General features: G+C 44.0%; 1 protein-coding gene and 1 long non-coding RNA gene across 26 annotated transcripts in view; one reads left to right on the plus strand and one right to left on the minus strand.

Annotated features, from left to right (window-relative positions):
* Positions 1-24,525, plus strand: part of RIMBP2 (RIMS binding protein 2) — a 777,506-nt gene that overhangs the window by 431,554 nt on the left and 321,427 nt on the right. Inside the window, exon 1 of one of the 25 annotated variants that reach the window (XM_077461799.1) lies at positions 23,367-23,506. The exons of the other annotated variants lie outside the window; for them this stretch is intronic. The gene's annotated coding sequence lies outside the window, so the exon portion shown is untranslated. Of the gene's footprint in view, positions 1-23,366; positions 23,507-24,525 lie in introns of those variants that run through there. 25 annotated transcript variants of the gene reach the window in all.
* LOC143940432 (uncharacterized) overlaps positions 1-24,525 on the minus strand; it is a 197,746-nt gene that overhangs the window by 56,527 nt on the left and 116,694 nt on the right. The gene's annotated exons all lie outside the window — the stretch shown is intronic.

Below are 24,525 nucleotides of genomic sequence, written 5' to 3' on the forward strand. Positions count from 1 at the left end.
TCTTTATTCTTTTTCTCATATAGAGCTTGTACTATTTCCATACCAGGGGATTGGGTGGGACATTCCTGCATCTGCACCCTTGTCCCACGATCCCGCTGTGTGGGAGGTATGTCCTGCACAGGGATTGGCAAGGTGTCCACGAGCAGTGCCTGAATTGTCCGCGGCCTCTGACTTTTTAGAAATAATATTGATGACTCCGCTCGCACTGCTCTGCTCAGTCTCTGCAGCCAAGGGTGTAATGTCTGTGTAGGTCCAGCCGGGGCACGGTGCTGCCCACTCGTCCTGACTCCTGTGTTATGGATGCTATGTTTCTTTAAATGCTCTATCGTGCATCTCTGTTGTACTTCTTCCTGTGTGGTGTTTCCTGTTCCTGCTGGTTCTTTCAGTAAACATTGCTTCTGTACAGTAATGGCTTGTGCTATCTCTTTACATATATCACTTAAAACATCCTGCTGTGGACTGATCTCTCTGTGTGAGGGAGGGGCTGGGAGTCTCTCAGGCACTGGCAGCGTGGGTCGCGGTCGAAGAGCAGGACAGAGCCAGAGGAACCAACTGCAAGGCAGCTGGCCTCAAGACCAGCTGCCCAAGGAGCCAACTGTGCAGGGCCGCTGATAAGGCAGTACAGCCAGCCCTCCAGTAGGGGGCCCGAGCCTCATCAGTCCAAAAGGGGGCCCGGACAAGTGCAGGAGAGGAGAGCTGGCTGTTCTGCCTTGTGACTCCTGTGCTTTATCCCTGTGTTCTACTTACTTGCCTACTGTGCCTTTGTTTAGCAAGCTGTCCCATGCTGGCTTTATTCTCGGGCTGCATCGTGATTTTAGAGCAGCAGTGACAGCTGCACACTGTCTCTCTGATTCTGCCTTGAAATCATTACACTGCCCGTGTTCTGTGGGTCCTTAAACTCCCCCTCCCCTCCCCCTTTGCAGCGTTATCTTGCAAAGAAGAAAGATTGAAGGTAAGAAGTTCTCTGCCTGTTCCTCCCTGATGAGTCCTGAGCTCTGCTCTCCTGACCTCTACTCTGTGCTCTGTGTGAATTGTGGCTGTAGGGTTTGAATGTTGTAGTGCTTCTAATGGAAAGGGGTGACTGAGGAGGTGGGGTGTGAAGCTGCAGAAAGTTCAGAATTCCAGCTGACAAACATCTCCACCAGCCACAATGCACCAGCTATTTCTATATGCCACTCCTGAGGCCCCATTTACACTTAGCATAGCGAGAACACATGTTCCTGCATTTATTTTGAATTTTTTTTTTTTTTTTTTTTAGATTGTTTATACATAGGGCAGCCCATTCACTTGAATGGGCACCCTATATTTGACAAACGCACCATAAAAGTTCTAGAACATTTTCAGGCTTGCAGCTTTGCAAGTTTGTCACATGACAAAATGCAAGCTGTTTTTGGGGTGCCATTAACAATTAACGGCACCACAAGCACTATGCGAGATTGCAGTGCATTTCTAAAATTAATGCAAAGCATGCGTTTCCCTTACCCTTTGTCACACGGTCAGGAAATACAAAGTGGAAATGCAGCCTAAGAGCCGGTTCACACAGCGGGCGATGCGAGGCGACAAGACTCGCCTCGCCTCGCTCTCGCAAGTCGCCCCCGTTCTGTACAATGGAACCGTTCTGAGAGGAGCGACTCGAGTCGCTCCGACTCAGAAAAAAGGTTCCTGTACTACTTTTGGGCGACCTCGGGGCGACTTGCATTGACTTCTATACAGAAGTCATCTGCAAGTTGCCGCTGAGGTCGCGGCAGGTCGCGGCGAGGCAAGTCGGAGTCGCCTCGCCTCGCCTGCAGTGTGAACCGGCCCTAAGAACTCTTTCACATGGTTGGCTGAGCCGTGGATTTATCATCACCCTAGCTGCACACCCAAATCCTAACAATACCGTCAGACAGGGCTGTACACATGATGTAGTTGCAATGTTTTACTACACAGCTGCGACATTTTAACACAGGCTGCAGAGTTTGACAGGCAGCACCACCTATCAAACTTCCCATTGAATTCAATGGGGCCACTTTGCAACTGCAAGCCAAACACTTGGCTCACAGTTGCAGCCAAGAGTTGCTCACAGTTGCAGCCAGTCTCGCAAAGAAAAATTACTATTCAGCAATTTAAAAAAATTATAAAAAAAATACAGATGTCAGGAGGCAGTAGTAGCAAAGATATAATTTCTGCCATGGCTGCAAAACGGCATTGCTACCATCGCATTTTAGCAAAAATTTTATTTGATATTTTTTTTGGGGGGGGGGGGGGCCCTGTCAGGTAGGCTGTATGGGGCCCTGTGATTTCTAACAGCAGCCCTGCAACTGTGTGCTGAGACCAGGGGCGGACTGGCCAGTGGGGGGCGCGGGGCCCCATGAGAGGCTCTGTCCTGATATCTTTATTGTTCAGGTGAGCAACCCAGTGGCACACGAGAGCCACACATAAAATTTGGCCAGCCGCTGCATGCATGGAGTGCAATGCGGCTAGTTCACACCCACCATTATTCCCACCCACTTCTTTTCCTGCAGCGTCCATTCAGCACTTCTCAGTGTGCATAGTAGCAGTTGGATTCCCCAGGCAGCTCCACCTTTGAAATGGTGATTACCATTGTAATGCTAATTATTGTAAGCAGGCTCATGGCCAGGCTTTTCTGTACACTGCACATTGATCTGATTGATGTGCTGTGTACACTTGCTGTCTCTCAGTTCTTCTCCCCTCAACATCCAAGCACCTGAATCAGGCTGTTGGGTAGACCATTATATACAAAAAAGTTGAGGCTCTTTATTTAATTTGCTTTGTAACTACTGCTTTATAGCAGGCTTTTTAAGTACTACTATGCAGTATTTACAAAGCCAGTTATACTACTTTATGCTGGTTTTGTGAGTGCCTGGCTTTGTACTGGGGGACATGGGAGGAGTTGGACATGGCACCACAGGGCTCTCTGTACTGGGGTACATTGGATCCAAACTGGCCAGACACTTTTCAGCCCCATGTATGGACAGATCAGCAATGTGCAGGGAGCACTTTGGGGCTGCCAGGCTCCTCCGGAGGGGTTGCCAGTGCCATGGGTCTGCTTGCCCTATCATTGAACACTCTGTACACAGCTTATTCCAGAACTCTGCACTTTGTACTTAGCTCAGAACCCTGCACTCTGTACGTAGCTCATTCCAGAACCCTACACTCTGTATGTAGCTCATCCCAGAACCCTACCCTCTGTATGTAGCTCATCCCAGAACCCTACCCTCTGTATGTAGCTCATCCCAGAACCCTGCACTCTGTATGTAGCTCACACCAGAACCCTGCACTCTGTACGTAGCTCATCCCAGAACCCTGCACTCTGTACTTGGCTCATCCCAGAACCCTGCACTCTGTACTTGGCTCATCCCAGAACCCTGCACTCTGTATGTAGCTCATCCCAGAAACCTGCACTCTGTATGTAGCTCATCCCAGAAACCTGCACTCTGTATGTAGCTCATCCCAGAAACCTGCACTCTGTATGTAGCTCTTCCCAGAACCCCGCGCTCTGTACTTAGCTCTTCCCAGAACCCCGCGCTCTGTACTTAGCTCATCCCAGAACCCCGCGCTCTGTACTTAGCTCATCCCAGAACCCCGCGCTCTGTACTTAGCTCATCCCAGAACCCCGCGCTCTGTACTTAGCTCATCCCAGAACCCGCGCTCTGTACTTAGCTCATCCCAGAACCCTGCGCTCTGTACTTAGCTCATCCCAGAACCCCGCGCTCTGTACTTAGCTCATCCCAGAACCCCGCACTCTGTACTTAGCTCATCCCAGAACCCCGCGCTCTGTACTTAGCTTATCCCAGAACCCCGCGCTCTGTACTTAGCTCATCCCAGAACCCCGCGCTCTGTACTTAGCTTATCCCAGAACCCCGCGCTCTGTACTTAGCTCATCCCAGAACCCTGCACTCTGTCCCTCATTCTGAAGTTAAAAAGTTGGGAGGTATGCCACACTGGTGTTTATATTTATACTTATGATAAATGTTATATGCTGACTGCAGTAGTTCATCTGCTCCAGGCTAGTTTGATTAGATTACTGGTTAATTTTCCAGCCAGGGAATCCTGTCTGTTCACAGAAGCCCTGTTCTGGGTGGAGGCAGTACCAACTTTAATATCAGCCCACTCTTCCACATAGAAACGGTTCTGGTTCTCTTATTTACCTACAGGTTTCTGCCAATATCCTGTTTTGGTAAGGCCATTTCTCATACCCCTCCCTAAAAGAGGGCTATATATGTGTCCAGAAACGACAGCAGATTTAGACTAATTTCTCTTTCAAATTGTAAGCTATGGCAATGCCAGCAATATAATTATATAGCTATTATATATTACAGCAAAATAATTGCATTTCATAGTCTAAAAGTGGACTCAGAACTTGGAAGCTGTAATTAGCCTTGCTATATTCAGGAAGGGATCTTCATAATGAGTGTAAAATTAATACATACACTTATTTGCTGCTCTTGCAATTTTCTCTTGAATACCACTAGATCCCCTTGTTCAGAGCTGCAGTGAAAATGGAACATAAGAATAAGTGTTTCCATTTTCAGTTACATCTGCGGCTAAATAGCTAATATTACAATTGCAGTTACAAACCAATATGGGGAATAAAAATGTTTCACAGATGTCTATTTGTTGCTGGCACAGCATTGACAATAATTTAATGTTCAGATTATTACTAATAATACAAAATGTTTTCCTTTAATGTAGACATTTTATATACAGTATAATGTACAAACTTTCCATGCAGCATGGTAAAATTGTACTACTATTGGAAAACTGCTGAAGGACAAACGGAGCCCCAAATTAAGAATCAAATGATTGTTGGTGTGTTCGTGTATGATCATTAAAGTAAAAGGTGAAATCCCTGCAGCACATATCCTCAGAAAGACACATAGATATTGGAAGCGCTGTTGAACCAAGAAAGTAGCTGTGCGTCTGGAATCATTCAGATCCCCCCGCTGTGACAATGTGGACCACAGCAATTTTCTACTATTTTAGGGCCAGCAATAACTCTGTGTTACTTATGACAACAATACATACTGCATATCTTTTTTTTTTCAAAATTTGCAAAGCTTTCTTTTGGCAATTTTCTCTTGAAAAATTGTTTGTTTTCTATGCAATCTATAGACCATAACAAAGCTTGGGCACCAATGTTCTTCTTTGACTAGCAATAGTTTTAAAACGTGTAGTAAATGTAAACTGACCATTTTATTCTTTAGTTTGCCTCATTTATAATACTAAAAGTGAGTTTTGGTACAAAACGTTAATTATTTACAGATGAATAAAAATAAAATAAAAATACAAGTATTTTTTAAACAATTTTGCATATATTTTTTATGTGAACTTGAATACAATTAACGGAAAAACAAACTAAAATATCAGTAAATGATCAGTAGAAAAATAAAAGCAAAGGGGAGCAAGGCGTTAGCCGGGTCTGTTTAGTTAACTAAGGGTTAATAAGGGATTATAGGGAAACAATTTGTAAAACTTTAACTGATCTCCCCTGCAGCTCAAAGGTCACCTCTTCCATCTGTATACACATGAAACAGAGTAAATATAAGGTAACAACAATGTTGGTTAATGCTGAACTTCAGGCAAGCTGCTAAGTACAGACAATTGAACTACGATCACAGGAGCCTGTTTTGCCACCAATGGATATATACAGTCAGTGTTGTGATCCCTGCACCCCTCCTATTGAATACAGCAAGATCTCTGGCCTACACTGTAGCAGCAGCACATATTATAAAAGCAACACTGGGAACAAACACCCTGCTGATTGGCAAGGAAAGAGAAGCAGTTCACTGATAGTCTTCCTCTGCTCTCTTCTCATCTCAACTCTCATATATTCACTATTGGCACGTGCAGAACAGATGTCTAATTGACTCTCTTAGACTCCTTTCACTCTGGGGCAGTTTTCAGGCATTTTATCGCTAGAAATAGTGCATGTAAAGTGGTGAAATCTGTCTCCCCAGCCACCTCAATGTGAAAGCCTGAGTTTTTTCACACTGGGGTGGTGCGCTTGCAGGACATAAAAAAAAGTCCTGCATGCAGCATCTTTGGGGCTGTTTAGGAGCGCTGTATATAGCGCTCCCAGACCACCCCTGCCCATTGGAATGAATGCGTGACTACCCCTGTTATATTGATGAACTTTTAGCAGCCTCTACTGTCAGGGATGGTGGTATAGAAAACAGGGACACAAGTAATTGCAACATGTCTGCCAGCAGCATGCCGCCAGCTGTAGAGTATAACAGGCAAATTTCTCTGCTCCAGCTACTGCAGGGCAAAAAAAAAAAAATAGACTCCCTGGCACCAACATGTCCAGTGTCTAAATTCCAGGTTTTCCACATTGCTGGCTTTACAACTCCTGCCTTTCCATCTGGTGGGTTCTGTCCCCTTCCATGAATTAGCAGAATATGCTGTACCACAATGGTAGGTTCTCAGTCGCTATTTCTTTGCACGTAAGGACATTCCAGCTCTGTACCATCACGTGGAAAGCAATGTTTTGGCATTGTTGGGCAAGGCAGTCAGTTGCAAGCTCCACTTTACTGCTGACATGTGGTCCAGCAAGCATGGTCAGGGACAATATATTTAGTTCACAGCAGGCGCTCACGGGTCCGGCAGACTGCTGTTCTGCTACTTCCCCCTGTCTTCTGGAGATTTCTAGAAGTATAATGGGAGGGAGAGCAGCAAAGTCAGCCTGAATATTTATGGAACTCCAGCCAGTCCCTGTGAGGTGTGCTCAGAAGGTGGGGGGACAGCCCATAAATAGTCTCAGGTGTGGGCAGCAAGTGAAGAGTTCTTGGGCCTCTGTCCTACTAGAGAAGACCCCTGTATAGGGGTTCTACCCCTGGGGCAGCTTGCTGGAAGGATCTATGAGTAAGACACTGAGGTCCCAGCTAGGCTTCACTATGGAGGCCATGAAAAGGCTGAAATCCAAGGATTGAATTTGGTCTGTAGAAGCTCACTGGAGGGAGCCAGGAGGAAGTTGGTGGGAAAGAGACAAGCTGTCCTGTGGTGATTTGAGTCTATATGTCCCTAGTAGATATTGGCAACCAATGAATCCAAAGCTGAATAGCAACCCTATTACTGAGTTAAAGGGGAGGGCCACCCTGAAAAACAAAAAAATGTTAAAAATTACAAAAAATCTAAAAAAAAAAAATGAAAAAATTTATTTTTTTTTACTTACCAGAAATGCCTGTTGCTAGGCACTTTATCCTAATCTTCCTCTTCCTCCTCCGCGGAGATCTTCTGTCTTCTCTCTTCGTCGCTGCATCTTCTGGGTAATGAGTCGCGCTGTGTTCTGGGAACTGTGTGTTCCAGAACACAGCGCGTCCCTTTCAGAAAGCGCTGCGGGACTCGCGCATGCGCAGTAGCTGCGGGACTCGCGCATGCGCAGTAGCTGCGGGACTCGCGCATGCGCAGTAGGAAACGGGCAGTGAAGCCATAAGGCTCCGCTGCCTGTTTCCCTTACAAGGGATGGCGGCGCCGGGACCCGAGAGCCGAGGGACGGGTCGGCCTCGGGCGGCCGACATCACACTGCAGCTGCTGACTTTTTTTTTTTTTTTATAACCCTCCGCTTTAATGACTGTGCTTTAAACTCTGAAAGGAGTACAGGTCACTGTCAGCACAGAAAATCCTATGCAACATTTAGCAGTTGTACAGTACAGCCAGGATTTTTACAATCCCTACACTGTTCTTTGGAGTGAGTGTAAAAATTAAAGATATGCTGTGTGCCTGACTATGCTCTAAGGGAGGAAATAGGACCATAACTTCCAGTGGCTCTTTAGAGGATGTGTACATTAGCATATGGTTGTTAATTGTTCATAGAGTAATTCTGGGATTTTGTGCCCATTCGCATTGTGCTTTGCACACTTTTCAAAGTACACATCCCAGGATAAGTGAGCGAGATAGTGTAGGCTGCATTATGTCATGTCCTATGATGTGTGAGAGTGCCTTGTTGTGTAGTTCTGTGGGGCTTTGTAGGCTACATGGGTGGCAATTAATACTGTAAGTTCAGCAGCCAGTCAATTTAGAAATATAGATAGGGCAGGTCCATCTACTGTTCTATGGTTGTTGCACCCAGGGTGCACTGTAGAGCTAGTTCTATGTGCTTAATAGCCACAGGACATAGTGTATATACCACTGCTGCCATGAAATACACATATATTAAACTTATGGCACTATTGTGAATGCTCTGTTATTCAGCATGACTGCAAGGAAAATTTCCTCTCAAGCCAAGGAATCACCCTGTTATTGTGGCAACTTATATGTTCTTAGATTTTTTTTCTGGATTCTATGCAGTTGTATGTAGTTGAAAAATCCAACTGAGGAGATAAAGATAAATGAATGGATGGATGGATAGATGGATGGATGGATAGCTGGATACACAGATAGACAGATACACATATAGATAGATAGATGGATACACAGATAGATAGACAAATACATAGATAGATAGATTATAGTCCAAAGCTGAAATAGTTTGCTAGCAAATGTTATTGACCGCAGCTTAATGATACTGAACAGACCCATCGCACTTTGTAAAATTGTTGCCAAGCTGTAACAACAAGCAGACCTGATTTAACTGTATTCTCTCAATTAACAACTGTATTTTCACAGATGCTAAATCTCAAACCTGATGGCAAGTCATTATTCTGGGAACTGAAATAACATCAACGTTAATGATGCACAGCTAACGCGATTCACACACACACACACACACCATGGTTACTGCGTGATGATAAGACAGACTGCATTATATAATTTTCTGATGGAAACTTATCCAACCTTTTTTAAAGCACTTTCACTAAAACATTGATTTCTTTAGTGTGGAAAAAAAAACATTCCCTCTAGTTATACTATAATCATTGGAATTAATTTTAAAACATTTTTTTATAGATTCTTACCTGCTTTGGTTCTATAGATAATGTTGGTCTTCCCAGCACTTTCGAAAAAATTGATTTGCAAGTGGAAGCGTCTGCCTTCATATCTGACTCACTGTTGTGATCAGAATGTTTCTGCTGCTCTTTACATGTGCAATAGTTTAAAATGACCGTACCATAGGTGAACCTCCGATAGCAGCAGGGGGACATCTGCATATTTGATCTCAGGCCCAAGACAGAGTTTTGGGGAAAGCAGGCTATCAGCCACATGAATTCTGTATACCCACCCCAAAAATGTAATCAATGACAAGTTTAAAAAGTTATGCAGCTTTGAACATCAAGAGAACACGTTTCTTCTACTAGGTCTCATTTCCTCTCTTTTTTTCTATACTTTCCCCTTTGTTCTTAATTTTTTCTTTGTCTAATTATCGTATATCTATTCATTCTATGGATATTACCATAGACCCTTATCTTGAGTAATTTGCTACTGCACTGAAGGTATATACACTAAGGACCCCCTGAGAAGATTGAGTCTAGGGGGAGAGTTAATGTTGTTGCTCTATTTACCTTTCACGGTTTTATTGTGTTCCCCTAATTCTAATAACTGTGCCCCTATTGATCATATTACTCTTCTAAGGGGAAAGATCCTCTATGAGCAATGTTTTGGTGCACTGTATGTACTATTCTGAGATTGGTTTTCATGTACTTTTTACTTTAAACATTTGGATTGTCTTTGTAATCCATTGAAATTCATTAAAGCGGGAGTCCACCACAAATACTGCAGCTGCTGACTTTTAAAATAGTGACACTTACCTGTCCAGTGCGCCCGCGATGTCGGCACCCGAAGCCGATCGCTAGGTCGTCTGTCGGGTCCTGCCGCCGCCATCTTGGGTATGGGAATCAGGAAATGGAGCCTTTCGGCTTCATTTCCCGGTTCCCTGCTGCGCATGCGCGAATTGCGCTGCGCAATAAGGATGCTCCCCGCTGCCTCTGGGAGCTGTGTGTTTCCCAGCAGGCAGCGGGGCACTTGCGGGAAGGGGCGGGCACTTGCGGAAAGGGGCGTAAGTTACGCCCCTTTCCGCAGAGAGCTGTCCCGGAAGTGGGTGCAGTTACCTGGATTATCCAGGTAACTGCACCCCCCTCCCCCCTGAAAGGTGCCGATTGTGGCACCGGAGGGGGGGGGGGTTCCGATGAGCGGAAGGTCCACTTTAGGGTGGACCTCCGCTTTAATAAAAAAAATTCAACCATAAAAAGTTATGCAGATTTAAAAGGGATGGGAATTTTTAATATCAGTAAAGCCAATTTCTAGACAGATCTGCAACCCCACCATCCGCCCATCCTCTGCTTCCACCTGTGTACTATTTTTGTAAAAACCCATCCTAAATTCTTTTTTAGGCCTGGTTCACACCTATGCATTTTTTAGTGCATTTTCAGTTTTTCAGAAACACAATACTGTCCATTTTAACATGGTTTCCTATGGGTCACATTCACATCTGCGCATTTTATGGAAAGGGTCAGGGACCTGCAAGTTGTGTTTTTGGTTCCGTGGGCTTCAATGGATTAAAAATGTGTATTGAACAACGCAAAATGCACCTGGAATATGCAAAATGCAACCTGCATAGGTGTGAACCAGGTCTCACGGACCTGAATCTGCCATCACGTGACACCCCCCCCCCCCCCTTTCCAAATGTAAAGACTAGTGATCCACAGCTGAAGTCGAGGTCCACCGTTCTTCCATCTTGCCACTGCCCTTCTTCGTGATGTCCCCATGCTGCCAATGGAGTATTCAGATCCCCACAAATAGAGCTATTGGGAAATACCAACATCACCACTCTGCAGGAGGCGAGAAGACCCTGTGATCTGTAACTGCGGACTTGGGTAAGTATTTAGGTCATTTAGCATATATACAGTATATCATTTTTTTTTTTTTTTTTTAGGAATTAGAAAATTATCTTTGAGTGTAGGTTTGTTGTTAGTTGGAGATCGAGGAAGGGTGGGGCTTCCATGACTGGACTTCAATTTTGATTTTCAGAGTGACTGGTGTAGCACTGATGTCATAGCGGAAGTCTACCTTAACGCTGGATTCACACCTATACAGTTTTAGTGCTATTTGTATTTTGCAGATTTGCACTACAGAACGTGTTCCATAGGAAACCATGGTAAATGGACTGTAGTACAAATCTGCAAAATGCAAAAAGCACTAAAAATTCATAGGTGTGAATCCAGCCTTAGGCCCCTTTCACATGCAAAATGTTGCCATAATTTTACCAGCTAGTTTTTACTGCCATTTCAGGGAATGCCTGTGTAAACTTGGTCTATGGACCTCAACTCGCATCAAAGTCAGACCAAAGAAGTACAGGGGCTACTTTGAAGTCAGTGCGACTTGAAGATATGAACTGTACTCATTGGAAATCATAGGGTATAACTTGTCATGCGACTTTGCAGTGCCAAATCACAGGAGAAGTCACACAAGTGTGAAAGGGGCCTTAGTTATCTCCGACCTGGCTATGAAGGTTTGTAAGCTGCACGATGGAAAGTCTGATGTGCATTGTTTAACCCTTTCAATGCCTAACCTATTTTATGACATTTGTTGCTTACAAGTTAAAATCCATATTTTTTGCTAGAAAATTACTTCAAACCCCCAAACATATTTTATATATATATATATATATATATATATATATATATATATATATATATATATATATATATATATATATATATATATATTTACACAGTAGCTCACAAAAGTGAGTACACCCCTCACATTTTTGTAAATATTTTATTATCTTTTAATGTGACAACAGTGAAGAAATTACACTTTGCTGCAATGTAAAGTAGTGAGTGTACAGATTGTATAACAGCTGCTGTCCCCTCAAAATAACTCAACACACAGCCATTAATGTTTAAACTGCTGGCAACAAAAGTGAGTACACACCTAAGTGAAAATGTCCAAATTTGGCCCAAAGCATCAATATTTTGTGTGGCCACGATTATTTTCCAGCCCTGCCTTAACCCTCTTGGGCATGTAGTTCACCAGAGCTTCACAGGTTGCCACTGGAGTCCTCTTCCACTCCTCCATGATGACATCACTGAGCTGGTGGATGTTAGAGATCTTGCGCTCCTCCACCTTCCGTTTGAGGATGCCCCACAGATGTTCAATAGGGTTTAAATTATGATCATTTTTAATGCTGTAATTTTTTTTAAATGTGGCACCTCTTCAGTAAATAGGAAGTGATGTCATGACATCATGTGTGCAGCTGCAAGCATTTTCCTGGTACAACCCCTTCAAGCTGAGGCCACATATTTGCGTATGGTCGGCGTGAAAGGGTTAATTCTCTGTGTAATTTAGCTTCCTGCCTAATATATTGATGGTAAATGGATTACCGGTACTAGTAATATGCACAAATGCATACTTGTGTTTTACTGGCTTTAAAAAGAAACATCAATCAAGCAAAATGCCGGCTTCTACACCTTCTCACACAGTATATTGTATGTCACTTTTTTTTTTTAATACAGAAATATTGCAAAGACAACCCTAGGCTGTTATTAGTGTATTTGCATTTCAAAACCTAGAAAAAAGTCTTATGAGATGTGTTAAATGTTGATAGCAAGGTTTATAAATGAAGCAACGTCTACTCAATCATCTATGAACACATATGTTCTAAAAATGACACCTTGTGAGTTTCTGGCGGCAAAGCATTGTGCAAATTGTTGGCGCTATATAAATCCTGTATAATATTAATATTATAATAATTATTATTGGAGGTGAAGGTGAGATTTGATAATGGAATGCATTTTAAGAAAAATAGTTTGGCAATTTTTTACATATCATACCCATGTTCCAGTAGCCTCCCACAAAATATACTGAAATGGGTTTATTCAACAAGATAGCACAAAGAGTTACTACAATAAACAAAGCGCATTTGCCATAGAAACTCATGTTTTAAAAGTTATCTGAGAGCAGAAACCTGAAATGGCTATAAATATATACAGTTATTCATAATACTATACAATGCTTTGTGCTGGCCGTACCATACACTACAATTTTCAGTTTAAAACATTTTGGTTGTAAAAATGTGATAAATTTGGCTGTTTTTGCAATGCTAAGCTGGTAGAAAGAGGGTAAAATTGCTAGAAAGTCATCTAAGTGCATGACTAGAAGGCATGAGGTTCAGGTTCTCTGCTACCATAGGGTCAAGGCAAATCCTGCAGGTTCAAAATTCACAGTCCCGGTGAATTTATTTGCCGATTCAGCCAGGAGACTCTTTTAAACTCTATGCACTACTTGGCCTGCTATAAACCAGCAGGCCTAGAAGAGCCAATAAGGGGGCCTGTGGATAAGCTAGCCCCATCACTATAAACGGTAGCTGCTCTAGGGATACTGATAAACTGCATAGGGATAGAACAAGAGAGAAAGTTCATTCGGAAACTGTACGTTGCAGACTAATTTGATTGTTAGCTCTTAGGGCCACCAATCCATTTGCTGACTTTTTTGTTCTTAATATTGAGGGTATTTTTGTCTTTCATTTTATTATGTTGTTGATTTGAGGTCTGTGTTTTAGCTGATGTTTTGTCCATAGTTTTAGTTTTTTATTTTGCTACAAGGCTTCCCTTGAACAAGGGGTGTTTACATTTTTTTTGGGGGGGGGGGTTATTTTTTTAAATTAAGTTTTTATGTTGAAAGGGCCTTTTTTTAAATCTCGGTTTCTTACCATCTTTTTTTGGAGCAGTCTTTTGCAGCACATTTTTGCATTGTTTAGAAAAAAGAACTAGGTACAAGAACTATGGGCACATAAACTATCTCACACTCCTTACCTTACTTACATTCATTGCACCATCATATTCCTATAGATAAAATAAGAATTAGGTATATACAATTCAGGCCTATTATCCCTAATTAAAATTGTTCTCCTGCTGACAAGATTTACACTGCTGCAGTATTTTAATTCTGTAGTCTTTGTTGCTAGCAAATATGGGCCTAGCCTTATGTGGTTCCTTTTTTTAGTAGTAAAACACCTGACTGTACTCCGCTATACCGCTGTATGTTAGTGTCGCCTGCCAACCATTATCTCTGATCACAGCAGTACAATGTCACCATACCAGTGCTTAAAAAAAGAAATGACTGCACTCCGTACTGGATCAAAATTCTTATTTATTCAGAACATCCCATGTGTTGGCAAAAGACAGAAAGCTGGTAGATGCATCAGCATCTTTTGTCAACGCTTGGGATGAGGAGGCAAGCTGAGGCGGACACCTGTCTAGATCATCAGGCATCTAATCTCACCTGGAGCATCACGTTTTTCTTGTTGGACACCATACCAGTGCTGCAAATCCGTATCCCTAATCACTGCCACACTAGTCAGTGTCCCTAATCACTGCCACCAACCCACAGTGTCCCTAATCACTACAGTGCACTCAGTGTTCCTAATCACTGCCTCACATTTACAGTGTCCCTAATTACCACCACCCGCTCATAGTGTTTCTAATCACTGATGAACAAGTTGTATTGTCCCTAATCACCACCACACCACTCATGTTGTCCCTGATCACTGCCACACCAGTTACAATGTCCTTGATCATCAGCACACCAATTACACTGCCCCTGATCACTGTCACACCAGTTACTGTGTCCCTAACTACCCCCACACCAAACATACATTTTCCCAAATTACCTTCATACCAGTCATATTTTCTCACCAGTCATATTGTCCTTGGTCAATGCTGCACCAGTCATATTGTTCCCTAATCACCACCAAACCAGTTACATTATCCCTGATCATTGCCACACCAGTTCCAGTGACCATTATCATCGCCACACCAGGTCATTATGTCCCTTGTCACCACCACACCAGTTACACTGTCACTGATCACCACCACATCAGTTACTGCATTCCTGATCACTGCCACACCGGTGCAGTGTTGCCTCTGTCTGATGCCTGTACTAACCCTGACCTCTTTATTGACCACGTTTCTGCCTTCTACCTGGACTGATCCTTTGCCTGTTTGCTGACCATGTCTCTGTCTGCAGCCTGAACTGATCTATCTGTACATCCTTCTGACTGCTGACACCAGGCCAGTAAACATGACATTCCTGGGGGCAGTCATGTACAAGTAGGCTAGGATTGCTTGGTTTATAGGAACTGGGACTGCTATAGATGATGCTACACTACACTATATTCCCTAATCACTCATATTACAGCACATTGGTTTTGACACAATTTATTGATTTATGTGATACACAAAATACAATGTCTGGTACATAATCAGTTCAGACAGTGAAAAAGTCTCATACATGTGGTACTTGGAAGGAGTAGCAGAATGGACTGAGAGGGCTTAATTATTTGAGCCCAAAAGCATGGGCATGTGGCTGCCCCCCTTCTCGTACATTTTATTAAAAAAAGTGGGGGCAGGCCCCCTCTAAAAAAACTAAATAAAGTTTAGGCAGGGAAAATAAATAGGGTCATATGACATTGGAGAACCTTCTGGAATGTTGCATGACCACTGAGGAATTTTCTAGAGGGTCACATGACCTGGTAGAACATTCCAGAAAGGGGCTCAGTATATAATGTTGGACCCTCATGCATTTTTTCACCAGTTGGTCAGAGTTGGTCACAAGCTCCCACCCTTGTCGGAGGCACGTATATGTGATTCGTCACCCTTTATATTTAAAGGGGGAACTTGTATTTATAAGATATTCTGTATTGCTCGAGTTCTTTAAGACTGAGCTGTTTTTGTACTTATTATTTACAAGTTAAGAATTTTCATGAATTAATAAAAATGATTAAAATTGAGATAATTTATTTGTTTATTACACCAATTAATGTGCCGCGGCCAATTATATGCCAAATGAAGTTGTTGAGTGTCTTTAATTAAGTGTGTCTGTTGGGGTATTCAGGGAGGGAGAGGTACGGCCTTCATTCCCTTGTGTTTTGGGGTGTAATTCTAAGTAAACCCATGCTGCGCGTGAGACACATTTTTATAAATTGCCAACTTTGTGTAAAAAAAAAAATTAATAAAACCTAAAAAACCTAGGTAGTGTAACAACTCATTGCACCACCAATTTCCTATACATAAAATAAGAATTGGGCATATACAAGTGACACCTATTATCCCTGATTAAGACTGTTCTCCTACTGACAAGTAATTGCAACATTGATAGAAGATCAAATGAGCAAACTCAATGTATTTTTATTGAAATGTTTCAAACTTTTTTGAGAGTTGGATTACATTGTACAGAAAGCATCTGTTGAGTGTTTTGTACCATCATATAATGTGGAATTAAACCTGGACACTTTTTTTTTTTTTTTAATGCCACCAGAAACTTTATGTTCTCATATGTGCCACATATTTGCACACTATGGCACACTTACCTTCCAAGCATTCCCCTCCAGCGTTGAGATATCAGCGCTCTTAGCTGTCACAGGTGCTTCCATCCTTTTCTGGCCTTCCTTCGGGGTTCAAGCTCTTTAGCTACTTGATTGGCTGAACTACAATGACATAACGCCCATGTATGCACACGAGAGGCACAATATCATGGCACAGGGTGGTGCCATAAATGTATGCTGAATTGCACATGTGTGGCTTAGCATACATTAATACTTTCAGGCAGGGTGAGGCAGTTATAACATAAGAGACTAGTAAGGTCTCTTCTGTTATAAAATATTTACCTGTCAACTTTTTTGCCTGAGTTTGATTCTGCTTTCAATTGTTAGGCAACATAGCGAATAGCTGGTGTAATGTTTTTAAGAAGTCTTATTAGGTGGAAGTCTTATTGTTGACTGGGCTCAATTGTGTTTAATTTTGTTATCAGAATCAAAAAATTTATTTTTTAATGATATTGTATCTCAGGAGCCTATAGAATTCTCATTCTGAAGCACCCCCCCCCCCCATTCTGAAAGAGATGTAAACACCAACAATATATAATCATCAGTGGCAGCGCGGAATGTACACACCTCAGCTCATACAGACAAAAGTGCGTTTACGTCTTTGTGAGTTCAGATGCAGCACAGACCACTTTCTGCTGACAGCGCAATCTTAAGCGTACATAAGACCCTTGTGTCACATATTGTCTTTTACTATGCTATATGGCTATTAATAGCAGATCACTAATAATATAACATAGAAATAATAATCATTGACCCCTCTACAGCAAACGCAACAATTCTGCACAACACAGAAAGTTCAGCTTCCAGAGACAGAGGTGCTGCTTTTTTTGCCAATATGAGATCTAATGAACGTTCTCCATAAACCAGATACAATTTTTAACAAAGAAAACGTCAAAAGAGCTGATCCTGGCAGGTTTAAAATGTAGATGGGAGTGATAGTAAGGGGTGGTGTCTACAGCCTACATAATCCACCACCACAATCAGAATCTTGAATATTTTTAGAAATTATTTTAATGGTGGTTATGAGATTTTAGGATCGTGATCAGCCAATTTATGATTGGCAGAATGTTAGAGATGACGGGTGGGGGTGCAGTGCTGGGATTGGTCAGTGGGAGCTTTGGGATTATCTCTATGGGTGGAATTGCTGGAAGCAGTCGGTGATTGGCAGTGCCCAGTGCTGGTGGCATTGGATGGGGGGCTCCGGGCGGTGACATCACCTCAATGGAAGGACAGATGGAGGTCGGTGACCTCCACAGATTAGCCTGAAGGGGGGCCCCCACCAACGCCTCCCAGCAATGGGAAGGGCTGAGATATGGAAAGCAGCAGTGTGGGGAGGATTTGCAGCCTTACCGGGCACTGATCACTGGACAAAGGGCCGAGAAGTAGCAGGGGCAGCAATCACACCCAATCCCAGGAGAGTGTAAAGGGAGATCGGCAGGTACTACAGACACCTGATTCTTAAAGTGATTGTAAACTATCACCTTGTAAAACAACCCATTCAGTTGAAAATTGAAATTGAAATTTAAAGGTAAAATGTCTGTGTATAGATATGAAAAACATTATAAATACCTTTTTTTCCCCTTTTTTATATGTGATCACATCCCCTCTGTTTCTCAGCTGCATAAGAGCTGGGGGAGGAGAAGGAATAGCATGCTGAACTTTCCAGTGAATGGCTGTGCAGAGGGGGCATGTCAGGACAAGTCTGATCATTGGGGGAAAGCAATTTGGGAACTTCAGTATTAGGCCTCATGCACACGAGACGCAGATGAAACCTCTGTTAAAAAAAAGCTGAAACGCGCGTTTAGAAACGCGCGTTTTGCCGCGTTTGCATGTCGCGTTTAGACGCGTTTAGACGCGTTTAGACGCGTTTGCGTTTAGACGCGTTTATAAAGATAACATCATGTAGACCCTCCCCAAGCTCTCAAAGCATTTTTTTTAACTATTTCTGCTATTTTGATCAGAATGAGCAGCAGCAGCATAGAGAGCAGTTGTACACTTGCATTTGCCGTGTCACTTGCCACGGCACCTGCCACAAGTTGTGGATTGTCCACTTGCCACGTCACTTGCCACAAGTTGGGGATTTTCCACTTGCCACATCACCTGCCACGTCACCTGCCACAAATTGTGGATTGTCCACTTGCCACGTCACTTGCCACATCACCTGCCACGTCACTTGCCACGAGATGTGGATTGTCCACTTTCCACGTCATCTGCCATGCCACCTGCCACAAGCTGTGGATTGTCCACTTGCCACGTCACCAGCCACATCACCTGCCACAAGTTGTGGATTGTCTACTTGCCGCATCACTTGCCACATCACCTGCCACGTCACTTGCCACGTCACCTGCCACAAGTTGTGGATTGTTCACTTGCCACGTCACCTGCCACGTCACCTGCCACAAGTTGTGGATTGTCCACTCGCCACGTCACTTGCCACAAGCTGTGGATTGTCCACTTGCCACATCACTTGCCACGTCACCTGCCACATCACTTGCCACGTCACCTGCCACAAGTTTTGGATTGTCCACTTGCCACGTCACTTGCCACGTCAGCTGCCACGTCACTTGCCACGAGATGTGGATTGTCCACTTTCCACGTCATCTGCCATGCCACCTGCCACAAGCTGTGGATTGTCCACTTGACACGTCACCAGCCACATCACCTGCCACAAGTTGTGGATTGTCCACTTGCCACGTGACTTGCCACATCACCTGCCACGTCACTTGCCACATCACCTGCCACAAGTTGTGGATTGTCTACTTGCCGCGTCACTTGCCACTTCACCTGCCACGTCACTTGCCACGTCACCTGCCACAAGTTGTGGATTGTCCACTTGCCACGTCACTTGCCACAAGCTGTGGATTGTCCACTTGCCACATCACTTGCCACGTCACCTGCCACGTCACTTGCCACGTCACCTGCCACAAGTTTTGGATTGTCCACTTGCCATGTCAGCTGCCACGTCACTTGCCACATCACCTGCCACGTCACCTGCCACAAGTTGTGGATTGTCCACTTGCCACGTCACTTGCCACATCACCTGCCACGTCACTTGCCACGAGATGTGGATTGTCCACTTGCCATGTCACTTGCCACGTCACCTGCCACGTCACTTGCCACGTCAGCTGCCACGTCACTTGCCACAAGATGTGGATTGTCCACTTGTCACATCACCTGCCACATCACTTGCCACATCACCTGCCACAAGTTGTGGATTGTCCACTTGCCACGTCACTTGCCACATCACCTGCCACGTCACTTGCCACAAGATGTGGATTGTCCACTTTCCACGTCACCTGCCATGCCATCTGCCACAAGTTGTGGATTGTCCACTTACCACGTCACCAGCCACATCACCTGCCACAAGTTGTGGATTGTCCACTTGCCACACCACTTTCCACATCACCTGCCACGTCACCTGCCACAAGATGTGGATTGTCCACTTGCCACGTCACCAGCCACATCACCTGCCACAAGTTGTGGATTGTCCACTTGCCACGTCCCTTGCCACGTCCCCTGCCACGTCACCTGCCACAAGTGGATTGTCCACTTGCCACATAACTTGCCACATCACCTGCCACAAGTTGTGGATTGTCCACTTGCCACGTCACCTGACACAAGTTGTGGATTGTCCACTCGCCACGTCACTTGCCACATCCCCTGCCACAAGTGGATTGTCCACTTGCCACATCACTTGCCCCATCACCTGCCACAAGTTGTGGATTGTCCACTTGCCACGTCACCTGACACAAGTTGTGGATTGTCCACTCGCCACGTCACTTGCCACATCACCTTCCACAAGTGGATTGTCCACTTGCCACGTCACTTGCCACGTCCCCTGCCACAAGTGGATTGTCCACTTGCCACGTCACTTGCCACGTCACCTGCCACAAGTTATGGATTGTCCACTTGCCACGTCACATGCCAGTCACCTGCCACAAGTTGTTGATTTTCCACTTGCCACGTCACCTGCCAAGTCACTTGCCACGTCACCTGCCAGGTCACTTGCCACGTCACCTGCCACAAGTTGTCTATTGTCCACTTGCCACGTCACATGCCAGTCACCTGCCACAAGTTGTTGATTTTCCACTTGCCATGTCACTTGCCACGTCACCTGCCACGTCACTTGCCACGTCAGCTGCCACGTCACTTGCCACAAGATGTGGATTGTCCACTTGTCACATCACCTGCCACATCACTTGCCACATCACCTGCCACAAGTTGTGGATTGTCCACTTGCCACGTCACTTGCCACATCACCTGCCACGTCACTTGCCACAAGATGTGGATTGTCCACTTTCCACGTCACCTGCCATGCCATCTGCCACAAGTTGTGGATTGTCCACTTACCACGTCACCAGCCACATCACCTGCCACAAGTTGTGGATTGTCCACTTGTCACACCACTTTCCACGTCACCTGCCACGTCACCTGCCACAAGATGTGGATTGTCCACTTGCCACGTCACCAGCCACATCACCTGCCACAAGTTGTGGATTGTCCACTTGCCACGTCCCTTGCCACGTCCCCTGCCACGTCACCTGCCACAAGTGGATTGTCCACTTGCCACATCACTTGCCACATCACCTGCCACAAGTTGTGGATTGTCCACTTGCCACGTCACCTGACACAAGTTGTGGATTGTCCACTCGCCACGTCACTTGCCACATCCCCTGCCACAAGTGGATTGTCCACTTGCCACATCACTTGCCCCATCACCTGCCACAAGTTGTGGATTGTCCACTTGCCACGTCACCTGACACAAGTTGTGGATTGTCCACTCCCCACGTCACTTGCCACATCACCTTCCACAAGTGGATTGTCCACTTGCCACGTCACTTGCCACGTCCCCTGCCACAAGTGGATTGTCCACTTGCCACGTCACTTGCCACGTCACCTGCCACAAGTTATGGATTGTCCACTTGCCACGTCACATGCCAGTCACCTGCCACAAGTTGTTGATTTTCCACTTGCCACGTCACCTGCCAAGTCACTTGCCACGTCACCTGCCAGGTCACTTGCCACGTCACCTGCCACAAGTTGTCTATTGTCCACTTGCCACGTCACATGCCAGTCACCTGCCACAAGTTGTTGATTTTCCACTTGCCACGTCACCTGCCAAGTCACTTGCCGCGTCACCTGCCAGGTCACTTGCCACGTCACCTGCCACAAGTTGTCTATTGTCCACTTTCCACGTCACTTGCCACTTCACCTGCCACGTCACTTGCCACAAGTTGTGGATTGTCCACTTGCCACATCACTTGCCACCTGCCATGTCACTTGCCACAAGTTGTGGATTGTCCACTTGCCACGTCACTTGCCACAAGTTGTGGATTGTCCACTTGCAATTGCAATTGTTTAAAATATTTTTCTAATGGTTTTTCATCATTTGCAATCATTTTTGAGATTTTTAATGTAAAAAAAAAGGTCACCTTTAAAAACGCATATAAACGCAAACGCGGCTAAACGCGGTAGCGGCGTTTTGCCGCGTTTTACCGCGTTTTGCCGCGTTTTGCGTCTGAAACGCAGAAATTTTTGTTTCTGAACGCATTTTTTTGCTTCTGGAAAAACGAGATTAAACGCAACTGCATATAAACGGAAAAAAACGAGACTGTGTGCATGGACACATAGGATAACATTGAATGAGTTCAGGTGCAGTTGAAAAAACTGTCCAACTGCATCTGAACGCGCGTTTAACTGCGTCTCGTGTGCATGAGGCTTTAGAATGAGATGTTTGTGCAGATATATATTATAGTTAACCCTTTGATGACCAAGGGACGTATTTGTCCCATGTTTTTAATTGCTTGTATCATCTGATTAAGAACTTAAAATACTTTTTTTTTTTTTGGTTTGAGTCAAAATATTAGTTCTTATCAACAAATGGTTGTCCTAATTCCTCCCCCAAAAATGACACAAGTGTGGAAAGGGTTTTATTTATTGTTCAAATACATACTTAAAGGGAAAAAAATATAATTATTTTTATGTTGATGACAGTAATCTTATGGTCCTCAAAGGGTTAAAGCGGGGTTCCACCCTAAAGTGGAACTTCTGCTCATCGGAAACCCTCTCCCCCCCTCGGGTGTCACATTTGGCACCTTTCAGGGTGAAGGGGGGTGCAGATACCTGTCTAAGACAGGTATTTGCACCCACTTCCGGGCATAGACTCCCACGGGAGTCTATGCCGTTTCCTATCCCGCTGCTCTGTCTGCTGGGACACACACGGGTCCCAGAGACAGCGCGGACCATTCCTAGTGTGCTGCGCGACTCTCGCATGCGCAGTAGGGAACCGAGAAGTGAAGCCGCAAAGCTTCACTTCCTGATTCCCTCACCTAGAATGGCGGCGGCAGCAACCGAGACCCGAGCGATCGATCGGTCTCAGCTGCTGACATCGCTGGACCCCGGGACAGGTGAGTGTCCATTTATTAAAAGTCAGCAGCTGTAGCATTTATAGCTGCTGGCTTTTAATATTTTTTTTTTGTAGGTGGAATCCCTCTTTAAGGAATCGTTTTGGGAATAGTAGAATAATTAGTCATTGTATCGAAAACCTGAGTGGAAAATTAAGAAAGTGCTGCTGGCAACCACATATGTGAATTTGAAGGCATTCCCGGAAAGTACTTCTTGATTCACATGAAGCATCCTTATAATCAGTGAACTGCAGACTTTTCCAGGAGGACCTTTACTTTAAACTTTTAAGCCGCCAGCCAAGTAAACAGCAGAGTAGAGATAAGCATGAATGAGGGGCATTGCATGCCTATTCCTTTACAGTACAAGACCTTATGCCAGAATTGATTTTGGCTATAATATGACATGCTTCTTTTTGCATTTCTATTTCCAAACACCTAGGAAGTCTCCGTTATCTCCTGTAAGGAGGTGTTTTTGTTTCTACAGAAATAGCAGTGTTAGGATCTAATAGTAGACAGGGCTTATTTAAAATTCAAATGTTTCTAAATAAAACCTTGCTGTCACAAGGATTTGAGCAGATATTGTCTCTCTGGGCATTTTACACGGTTTTTCCCAGCCTGGAAAAAAAAAAAAAATTCTCTCAGAGCATCGGCTGACCTAGTTTCATGCCAACAAGTAAAATATTCTACATAGTAGAAAATGCAGCATGTGTGAGGATCTTTTTCGTTTAACGGTGATGCTCAAAAATTGTATCTATGAAGCACAATTGTGGGACTACCGTTGTGCAGGATCGCTACACTGAGACATGGACAGGAGAGGCATTTAGAAGGCGGCAATGGATGATTGGTAAGGTGTGGACTGCTTTTTATAAGAGAAAATGTGCATGGTATGTTTCTATGAATATATGCATTGAGCCGAGATAAACTGACTCATCAAATACAGAACAATGAAATAACCCATAGCCAACGAACAGTCATATTTTTTTTTTTTACAACTGTTCTAAGTAAATTAAGGTAAAATCTGGTTGCCGTTGTTTAGTTTGCTCATCATTTGGTCTGTGCGCTGCCTTATTAAATACAAATAAATATGCAGCAGACACATAAGAAAATAATGTCCTTTGCATCCAGGTAATATCAGGATACAGTTAGTTACTGTACATAAATGCCTAGTAGGAAATCATTCCAATGTGTTACAAATGCATCTAGCTATTCATGTGTGAGAGTAGTAATGAGGGAGCTGTTCTCATGAAATTGGTGCTGAAATGCTTTGCTAGCATTTAACATTTGCAGCATACAGTTCCATTTATGAAGCATCAATGTGTTTTTGCAGAAATTGCACCCAAGTGCACAACACATTGACAATTTCATTTAAATGCAAAATTGATCTAAAACGCCTTCTCACATGAGAGTCTGGGCTGAGTGACTTTATTACATACTTTGTGGAAACACTGTCTATGAAATGTGTTATAGAAAAAAAATATACCCATCTGTTAGGAAATTTCTACGGAGATTGTTCCTAGGAAATCTGAGCATGTGTGTAATATAGGTTTAACAGATCCGGTATCCCGTATTTGCTTCACAAACTCAATCATGTAATAGGGAAGTTCAATTTAAAGCAAACCTGTCGTAAGGCAATATGGATGACCTCTCCATCTGAAAATGCTAGTTTTCTGCTTGTCATGGTGACTGATTTATTTATACACAACGAGGGTGTGTGGCCCACCGCACCATGGCCAAAAGGTCTAAAACGTAGCCCCTTTTAAAATAATATATATAAAAAATGTGTGTAAATGTGTGTCCCCTTTAAGTGAAAAAACATCTTTTTACACACATGATTATATAATAAAGGTTATGTTTTAGACCACT

This window comes from Lithobates pipiens, unplaced genomic scaffold (genome assembly GCF_037356315.1).
Source record: "Lithobates pipiens isolate NorthernLeopardFrog02 unplaced genomic scaffold, aLitPip1_a1.2 Scaffold_3, whole genome shotgun sequence".
Classification (NCBI taxonomy): Eukaryota; Metazoa; Chordata; class Amphibia; order Anura; family Ranidae; genus Lithobates; species Lithobates pipiens.